A 10,510-nucleotide genomic window follows, 5' to 3' on the forward strand; every position below is an offset into this window, starting at 1 on the left:
CTTCCAACACCGCCGCTCAGCGCCAGAGTCTCCAGGAGCTCCCCTGTCTGAGCCTGCCCACCCGGGGACCTTTACACAGCGGCGACCCTCTACCTCTGGCGAGCAACGACACCGCCCAGCGACCTTCTCACCGAGCCAGTGAACTCAACACCGGGCAGCCGGCGCACCTGCGGCAGGATCCCTGGGCCCCGACCGGCTCCCAGCATCATCATAATCAGCAGCAGCAGCAGCAGCCGCAGTCGGAGAAGGAGCCTATTTTTCCGAGCTGCCACTGCAGTTTTTCCGAACAGGAGGCGAGCTTTACTAAAAATCAGCACCATCCTGTCGATTCTCTCCCACCACCGCAGCCCTCCCCACCTTTTCCGCCGCCTATACCACCGCCACCGACCTCGTCCTCCTCCTCCCGGCTCTTTCCCCGGGCATCTAAAAGAGGGGATCGACTCCAAAGGAGTGCCAATAATTACTACCAACAGGCAAGCATCGTGGAACGCTGCAGGGGAGGAGGAGGAGCAGAAGGGCACCAAGACCACAGGCAGTTGTTGCAGCAGCAGCAGCAGCAGCAACAGCACAGTAATTCAAGACTCCAACAGAGGGACCCCTCCCCTGAAGGAATCCGTGCAAACTCGCTGAAAGGGCGCTCTTTAAATGTATGTGAGTCAAACGAGGCAAACCGGAGAGTATTTGAGTCTCAGACTCAGCAACTGCAGCAACAGCAACAGCAGCAACAGCAGCAGCAGCAACAACACATCCCACAATTGCGAGCGCAGCAACAGCTGCTGGTGGGAAGCAGTTTGCCTATCAACTACTGCGCCAGCGGCTCACAAGAGATATGTAGGACTCATCAGGCTCCACTGCTGCAACAGCAACAGCAACAGCAACATCAGCAGCAGCAGAGGCAGCAGCAGCAGCAGCAGCAACAAGGAGCTCTGGGTTTCTGTACCCAACGTCCGCAGCAGCAGCAGCAGCAGCAGCACTGTGAACAAAACCGCAATAAGAGTGACAGCATCGCCGCGCATGGCCAACCGCAGGCGCAGCCACACAGCGTAACCCCCCCGGTAACACAACAGGCGTACCCGGGCAACTCTTCTGCGACTGGCAGCAACAGTAAGAGCAACAGCAGCAGCAGCAGCAAATACAGCCCCAACTACGGCTCCAGCTATCACCTGTGGCCGGAGAGCCCGCATAAAGGCGAGGAGAGGATACGCATCGACCTCCATAAGGTAGAACTCATTTGTCTGATTCCACCAACGACAACCAGTTGTTGGGTTTTTTTATTTATTAGAAAAAAAGAAGTGACCACGCCTGTCATATGGTTTGACAGAGAATTAGCCTGTATGTGTCGGTGTGTGTGTTTGAGGTGATGCATGTGTGTGTGTGTGTGTGTGCTGGGCGCGCGTATGCTGTGTTGCGTGTATATGTAAAATGTTGTGTTTTTTTCATTCATTCTGTCTTCCGTATATATATATATATATATATAAACCAGGCACCTGCTGCAAATACACTCCAGCAGTGCGTGATATTCTCACCTAACCTTCCGTTTTGTTTCATCTGCTCTCACAAGTGCGCGCCCAGAGACGCGCGCACACACCTGTTCCATGTTGCAGTGTTGTTTCGGGGTGGGTGGCCCACTGAAATGGTTCTAATGACGTCTCCCGACAGCTGATCTGTAGAAACACAGCGAACCGCGGTTGTTTCGGTGACTGTCGGTGACAGTCAGACATCCGAAGTCACTTTCTGCAGCTGCGGTTCAACTGCTTTCACTCTCAGGGCCGTGTGTTCACGCCGGAATGCAAGGATTTTCACTATACAGGGGGGAAAAAAACCAGGTGAGGGCCTTTTCAGGCCTGTTCAGTCACATGGCAACAAGAAAAATTAGCAGGATAAGCGATCTGATTGGGTACGAGAGTCTAATCGAGAACGACATAATGTCAAACAAAGGTTGTGGAGGGGGTCATGTGATCCCAGAAAATATACCGTTATGTCGTTGGCTGAGGTGGTGAAGAGTGGAGGAAAGTGTCTGTGTCTGGAGAAAGTCATGAAGGAAACATGAGGGGAAGTCAAATATCAGCAGCACACAAACACACAACGTATATGACAGTGTGAAGTGTGTGTGTGTGTGTGAAGTCATCTCTGTGTGTGTGTGTCAGTGAAGCCCAGAAAAAAAAAAAAGAACTCAACTGGTGCTGAAAGTAACTCTGTTGCCATAGTACTCATTTTTCACTTCAGTCAACATCTGCCTAAACTGGTTATGGTTTCATTTTAAATATATGTACAGAAGAAATGTCTCTTCTGTCTGAATAAGTCAGGCCATTCAGCTTCCCTCCAAATTATATCATCATTTTAAAAAAAATTCTGGATTACGTTCTTTATAACAACATCATCTGATGCTATATATTCTTCTAAAAACAACCCCTAACATCCTAGGTGAGAATACACCCAGTGGACTACTTTAATGGACTACATTAAAGGATCATACCTTAAAGACTGATCATCACTACTGTGACACTGGTCTGAAGGTGAGCGTCCTGTTCCACAGGAAGCTTTGATGTGAAGGTGCGAAGCCTCTGAGTAGGAGAGAGTGCTTTTTAAAATGCTGCTGCTGTTTCCAGGGTTAGGCTTCTATAGGAGCAGCAAAGGTGAGCAAATCAAACCACCCTGACATGACGGTGTTGAACTGTCAGCAGAACAGCTGAGTTTTCCACTGGAGTTGTTGACAGTAAAACAGTGAAACACAGATCAGCTCTGGGAGGAGGAGGAGGAATGTTCATCACATGTAGATCCATCCATCCATCCATCTGTCCATCCATCCATCTGTCCATCCACACAATCAAAACTTTTCCAGTTCACTCATGGCTTTGAGTAGAGTCTACAATCACACCTGGACACTGCATCCATGCCGTACAGTAACTTCCTTTCGGAAAAAAAAAAGTTCCAGAAAAACAAAGTTACGTGTACCAGGGCTTAACCTCTTGCACGATAACACTGTATTCTGATTTGAAAACAACCACAACAACAACAACAACAACAACAACTGAAACAAACCCATGAAGGCTGAGGTCCAGTAAAGCAGCTCTACAGTACACAGAACTATGACCCTTTTTATATGAAGGGTAAAGTAAGATGAAAGTCTGGGGGAAATGAGCTGGAATATGTATACGCAGCTGTTTGCAGTCCAACTACCCTTTGACTTTTTGACCAAAGCACGGAGCGTAATCTCATTTCAATTATGGATCTGGAAATCTGAAAAAGTGAAGAAAAACAGTTCTGGGGACCCACTTGTTTGCTCACATCAAACCTCTTTTTTTCCCCACCAGCTCAGACGCAGCTCTGCCGAGTTTGCGATATGGTCAGAGCGGCTTATCAAATCATGGATATTTGTGGGACCGCACTTACGTCTTTTTGAGTTGCCGCTAATGAGTGGGCCCCTGGCCCTGATCTCATTTGAAGCCCTTTAAACAAAATACTTGTGACAGAACAAGCCTGATAAAGTGTATACGATTACAGCATCCCACAGCACGCCCTGAAACCCGATAGCTAGCCCACTGAACTGATGGCAGGTAGTACGATATTGTGTGCCGCCTCAGTGACATTGTGCTCGGGAAAAGTGCATCAGTGCATCCATTGTGATAGGCTGTGTAAGTACTCCAAAGCATGCCACTTAACTGCTGTGGTGAAACTCACTACAGGGACACAAACACGTCAGCAGTGGTGGATTCATGGGCCACTTTACATGGTTGATTAAAAATATATATACGTATATATATACTCAGTTAAAGATGAAAGAAAAGGAGATCCAGCCTTTAATTTGTCATTCTTTGTGCTGAAGATCAGGGGTTCCCAACCTTTGGTCCGGGGACCATCATTGGTCCCAGACATTCAGACTCTGATACTAACAGAATAAAGTCTAAACGATGGAGAACATAAGGTTGTGTGTGTCATTGCAGAATGGACGGCTTGAAAGGGGAGAATAGCTATTACAGTAAAGCCTTTCGTGCATCTCCTGCCAAGCAGTCGCTCGACACGCATATAATCACCCCATATGATCTGAGAAAGGTCAACACAGTATATATCACAGCGCCACCGGCAACCAACTTAGTGTCCCTCAGACTGTGTCTGCAGGATTTGGAACAGTCTGCGTTCCAGAGTTGAATTCTGTCCCTTTGTCGCGTGCGTACAGCAGAACGAAGGAAGTCTAAAACAACTATTTTTCTTGCTTTAATAGAGTGGAATATTTGCTGGTTTCACTTGATTCTCACTGCTTACTTTGTACCCTATGACTAATATCATTTTTTAAAAGTGTACCCAGCGCTGACACTGGTGGTTTTTTTTGCGCATTCCTCTTGTCCAAATGAAGGGAAATGTTAGGGAATTGTGCCGGCGGCTGGCTTTAGAAAAGACGTTTATCTTATCAGTGGTGTGTTTATGTTGGCTCTGTAATAACGCTGAGGTAACGCTGAATGCTGGAGATTGGAACAATTGATGTGGACAGATCTGCTTACAGCGTTATGATTTACAGGCGGGCCGCTGCCAGCAGCAACATTATGTTGATTTAAACTTTCTCTATCGGTCATCTCTCTGCTGTTGTTGCAGGGCCTCCGTTTGTTTTCCTCTCATTAGGCGACCATGTTTCCACTGCCTTTTGCGCTTCGGACCGTGAGGGCAGCCAACACCTTGAAAATAAACACACGCCGGCGAACAATTAAATGTCAGACCAGGGGCAGATCCCAGTCCGCAGCCTCAGATTGAGTCAAAGGGAGCCGATCTCTGATAATAACGCTGTCTGAAGAGTTTGGACTGCAGCTGATCACACACAGGCAGTAAGTATGAACACAGAGATCTTTTAATAATTCATCGCTGTTTTCCCTATTTTTTTTTGTTCGCTGTGTGTGAGTGCAAGTCTGAGCCCCTGCTCTGAAATAGACTGGTGTTACCATGTGTTGCTATGGAGAGATCCGCTTGGTATTTGGTATTTCTCTCTCTCTCTCTGTTTATCTCTCCCTCCATTTTCCCCCTTCTCTTGTTTTTTTTTCTTTCTATCACTCTTCCTTTCGTCCCTGCTCTGGGTTTGGTCAGGGAATCGTGGACAACAAGATTATCTTGTGGATTTATCATTCTTTCCTCACTTGCTTCTGACCCGCAGTGTGAACTCACAAACAGGTCCTTAAAATGTCACACACTCACACACTCACTCACACACACACACACACAGAGGTACAGCTTCCTGCAGCAGTGGTGATGCTTAGATGACTTCGTTATTTGCACACAGTAGCCAAACAGTTTGTAACCAGAACATTCTTTATAAAACAAAAACAAAACTGAATGCCTTCAACCACACGATCACATATGACAAATAAACACAGATTTTTCTCACCATCATGGAAACGCTATAACGTCGTGAGCCCAAATTCCACCTTAAAAAAAAAAAAAATTACTGACAGGTAACTGTGTTAACTGAACATTACTGAGAGAAGTTGGTTCAAATAAATGTTTGAGCCTGTTTTTGAAGCCATCCCCTGCTGGTCAGGACAAGTATTGCCACCATTGGCAACAGATATTTGTAGAAACAGTTAGTAGAATTTTAAATTAAAGCAGCATGTAAAGGAAAATAGAGGATGAAGCTTGTGGAGCGCCACCTTGTGCAGCCTGGTGTTAGTTACCTGCTCCCAGCTAACAGCTACTGCACATTCCTCCCCTTTTTCCTGGTGTATCAGTGGTCTATAATGCTATTATAGTTCATTTCATTATAGTTACTAATGGGATTAAAGAAAGAGTAAACACACACACACACACCCTCGCTCTCTCTCAGACAGACAGACACACACACAGAGTTGAGGTCAGCCCACCAGTAACCCCGACGCTCCTGTAACTGGTGTGTTCATTTGCTGTTCCAGTTAGTACCGTTCATTCACTATGCGTTTCATTTGAGTGATCCTGGACAAAGGCAGAGATGTATTGAATTACTTGCAGTCCAGTTGAATACAAAGTGCAGAAAGAAAGAACGTGTGTGTGCAGACGTTTTTGCGATCAGTGCGGTTTGTAAGTGGACGGTGGAGTCTCCGCTGACGTTCCTCTGTTCTAACGTAACCTGCATTCTTCTCCCCATAGTGTTGACAAGGGGCCACCGTGCTTCCTTAATAAATGGCTGCAGTTTTTAATGTTGTGATTCGGGCGAGCTCCAGCGTGAGACCACGAAGAGACAACAGTAATGGAGGACAGACTCTCCAGATCTCCACAATCCTCTGATGTTTAGTTGCATATTTGTCTGTCAAGTTTGACAGTTTGCTTGCCAACAGCCAACAGCCAAACAGCTCAGAACAGCATTGTTGCTCCTCTTACTGTGCTTGGACCAGGAAGTAACTATAATGCACGGTGTGACACCATGGTTTTCTTTTTCATGGTTTCCCGATGTGCGTTTATGTGTGCACGGACGTTTGTGTGTGTGTGTGCAAATATATGTACACACACACAAACTCCCTCTGCTCTGCACTCAGATTTTGGCTGAAGATCCCCAGGGCTGGCATTGTGTTTGATTTCCAGCCCGACCATCACTCTGTAAAACTCAATCTCAGACTCCTCTGTCCAGCAATAAATATTCAGCAAGCGACAAAAAAACTCTGCACCGACGGGCATCTCATCAAATCCAGTCCACCTTAAGGAGTTTACAAAAGAACTGCTGTATTCTGTAGCAGTACAAGGGTCAGTCATAAATTCACAGGAAAAACTGAGATTTAAAAAAGTCTTTATTTTTAGAATAAAGACTTTTTTGGAATTAGATCCTTTTAAATGCTTTTTCCTCATACATATATATAAACAAGGCCTTTTTGTATAATAATATGCCTTAAACAGCGAGCTAATGGTGAAACCTTCTCCTCAGAATGACCTTCACTTTTCACGGTATAGATTCAAAATGATGCTGAAAATAACTGTCTTCCTTAATGTCAGTGTTCCGTAATGTTCCACACTGTCCCAAAAGTTCTGTGTTCATATCCAAGAGTGAATCTGTGTCCTCACACACACGGTGGTTCTTCTGTTCTGGCTCCCCTGCTCGGAGGTTTAATGTTTTGTACATTCAGTAGATGAAGAGAAAGTGCTGCTCACTCAAAATTTTCCCCTTGGATTATTCTCAGTAAATCCTGGTTGGACAGCAAATTCACAGCAGATCAGCAGTTTTTAAAATACTCCGACCAGCCGCCCTGGCACTAACGTAACGTAGCTTTCAGAGTCACCTTTTCTTTGTCCTGAAGCTCGGTTCAAACTCCAACACTTCATCAGAACCACATTCACGTGCTGTAATTCAGCATGAAGATTTGAAACCAACAGACAGACGTGATATTTTTGTCTCTGTCGGTCTATTTGAATTCATTCTTTTCTAACACCGACGTCTCCCCGTCAAGAAGACGCCCCTATTACGACACCCCTGCTTGTTTACACACAACTTAAGAAACCAACATTTTCCCGCCTTCGTGTGTGGCGTTGGAATCGAACCCGGAACCCGAGGCGCTGCGTGTAACACCACGCCACAGCCTTCTGTCCCACCGTGCCGTCTTTTCCCTCTGAGACAGATGTCGTTTGGATTTAAACAGTCGGAAAAACAAGCCTCCTCGCTGCTCGTACAAGACGGCACATCACAAAATGAAGGTGTGAGATTCCTGGTTTTAGCACGTCTTATTAGTCACAGATGTGTGACTCCTTCACTGTCACCATCCACTGGATCTTCACCAACACATCTCATCTTCTCTCGCACCTTGAAAGAGAAGATGAGATGAATGAAGCTGTTTTCCCTCTCCTCCTCCTCCTCCTCCTCCTCCTCCTCCGCCTGCCTGCCCTGCTTTGTTACCTTAAATCACCTAGCTGCAGAATGTGAAACAGACTTCATCCCTGAAGATGAGTCTGCAGGCAGTGTCGGCTGCAGAGAGGAACGTGTTCCGCGGGGCATTATCCTGACATGCCTGTGTACCATCCTGCATGTGTGCAGCACATTTGCATTTGTTTCCCTGTAACTCTGTGTGTGTGTGTGTGTGTGTGATGAAAGAGAAAGTGAGAGGAAGAAAATGAGTGGGAGGAATGGCTTTGGTATATTATTATTATTACGGATGCCACAGTCTTGTCTTCAGAAGATAGCGGCCACATTAACTCCGCCGCTGCCTGCGTTGAAGGGGGAGACCCTCTCGCTGCACCGAGGTCTCCTCCAAGAACAATTCTCCCGTTTGAGCCACAACATCTGCTCTTTGTGCCTAATTATGTATCTGCAGTCGTGCTTACAAAGACCTGGCATGTCTTCACAGCACATTAAAGGCAGAGGATAAAAGCATCCGTTATGTGACAGTGTATTTTTATTCAGCAGATGTGATGTGTCTGACTGCTACAAACACATATTGCTGACATTAGAAAAAAAAAACCGACCAGTGCCTGTTTCCCTGCCTCCTTCCATCTCCCTATGTTTTTTTTCCCTCTGGTTGATGGTTTCTATGGTGTTTGGCTCTCTCTCTCTCTCTCTCTTTCTCTCTCCATGCTTTTGTTCCTATACAGCTCCGCCAGCTTTTATTATCGGCCTCCCTCTGACTGTTAACCCCTTAATGGTCCACTGGTCCTCGCACTTCCTTCTTTTGTCACTGGCATTTTTCCTTTAACCCTTTCCTGACTAGAGATGCTCTCAGATTCACCTCTTTCATTCTCATTCTCATCCATTTCTCTTTCCGTGCCACTGCTTCTTCTATGTCCAACTAGGAAAAAGAAAAAGAAAAAAGCTTTTAGATCTCTTATCAATTTATATTAAAAGCCCTGTGGGGCATTAGAAAACTGCATCACTTCATTTTACAATAAGAAAAATACAGAGAGAAATTCCAAACACTTTGACCGATCCAATCTAACGGACTTGACATGACAGATGACAGACAGACTTTTTACTGTAGTACAGTCGGGACTGGTTGTGGTTCGCCGTCTTAAGTATTGAATTTCGTGCAGTGCAGTTAAATGCAGCAACCATTTGAGCGAGTATGTGTGGGTGTGTATATGTGTGTGTGTGTGTGTGTTACGTTTTCCTGAAGGCCTCTGTGGCAGAATATAAATGCACTGCTTTTTAGACTGGCCTCTGTTTCACTTCAGTGGAGAAAAATTGGGGTTCAGAGCCAGATAAGGATATTCAATTAGCCTGAGTCGAAGGAAGACAAGTGTGTCAGCAGAGGCAGCAGAGGCAGCAGAGGCAGCAGCTACTGGGCTAACATACTGTATAGTAAGGGCTCCCTGTAAGAGTGGAGCAGCACCGAAAAATGATATCTTCTCAATTCATCTTGTCTCTTTTCCAGTAATCCAACCATGGCAGTGTCAAACATAGACTCTGTTTGACCAGACACCACTGCTGACCTGTTTCTCCCTGTGACAACTTCATACTGGAAATAGAAATGCTGAATAGTAAAGACTAATTACATAGAAATAGGAAAACAATGTATTCAGGGAGTCCTCAACTTACATCAGATGTTACTCAATTTTCGTCGTAAGTAGTTTGAACTGGCGGCTCAGCAAGTCTGCTTAAATTTGTATCCAATCAAAATAGTCAGTTGTCCCGCCCCCGTCCAAAACTAAACCGTTTATTTGCCATTTAGCTATCAATCAAATCTTGCACTGGTGTCAACCTTGGTGAGTCAGTGGTGATGTGTGAAGAGCTGGAGTCATGATGGTGACCAAGCCAACAAGGGGAAAGGTTCCAAACCTACTAACAGCTCGGGAGAACTCGACCAAACACGGCAAAATCTAAGCCGCCGACTGATAATGCACAGAAGAACAAAAATAACTAGACATGTCATAACAGGTTACAATAGTATTTATATTTTGTCTTTTTGTTTTAATTTATTAAGTTTAATAATAGCAAATTCTCAAATCTGATCAATAATTGCTAAATAATAATTTTTAATTAATAAGTAAAAATTATTTAATAATATGATTTTGCCAATTTTTGGTAAATATTTTACAAATGCACATTTTGTTTCATGTTTTAATGATTTGTGTTTCTGAGACATAGGAGAAAATAATGCACATTCTCATAAGATGTTTAATTTAACAATCACTTATTAGAGAAATGAATGAAATGTTATGAAGTAAAAAAAGGGATAAATACATGATAAAAAGAGAGAAAAATACGATAAACATAGCGCCTGCTGAATATAAAAAATAAATAGAGTACTGTTAATAACTGTATATCGCGTGTGTTCTAGCAATTAGCTTGTGCATAGACACAAATGTAGATTTAGACTATATATACACTTATAATATCGTTATATACACATATAAAATACTTAATTAAAGTTATAAGTTTTAATACATAACTACAGTGCAGTGTTTTAGCTGAATAAGCGTCGACATGACGTATATCGTATGTTTTGTTTTTTTAATCAAAGATAAAATTGTGCGTTAACATTCTATTGTCTGAAAAAAGTCAATAATACTTGGCAAACTTGGTTTCATTTAAATCAATGATTTAATTTCCCTTCCCTGCTCATTTTGTGTACTCGCC

At 44.3% G+C, this 10,510-nt stretch overlaps 1 protein-coding gene across 2 annotated transcripts in view; it reads left to right on the forward strand.

Moving 5' to 3' along the window:
• The first annotated feature begins 22 nt into the window (after nucleotides 1–22).
• The window catches only part of kcnn1a (potassium intermediate/small conductance calcium-activated channel, subfamily N, member 1a), a 45,319-nt gene continuing 34,831 nt past the window's right edge, over nucleotides 23–10,510 (forward strand). For both annotated transcript variants that reach the window (XM_017042533.2, XM_017042534.2), the window contains exon 1: nucleotides 23–1,220. The gene's annotated coding sequence lies outside the window, so the exon portion shown is untranslated. The remainder of the gene's footprint in view (nucleotides 1,221–10,510) is intronic.

The sequence above is a fragment of the Cynoglossus semilaevis genome, chromosome 20 (assembly GCF_000523025.1).
Source record: "Cynoglossus semilaevis isolate Cse_v1.0 chromosome 20, Cse_v1.0, whole genome shotgun sequence".
Classification (NCBI taxonomy): domain Eukaryota; kingdom Metazoa; phylum Chordata; class Actinopteri; order Pleuronectiformes; family Cynoglossidae; genus Cynoglossus; species Cynoglossus semilaevis.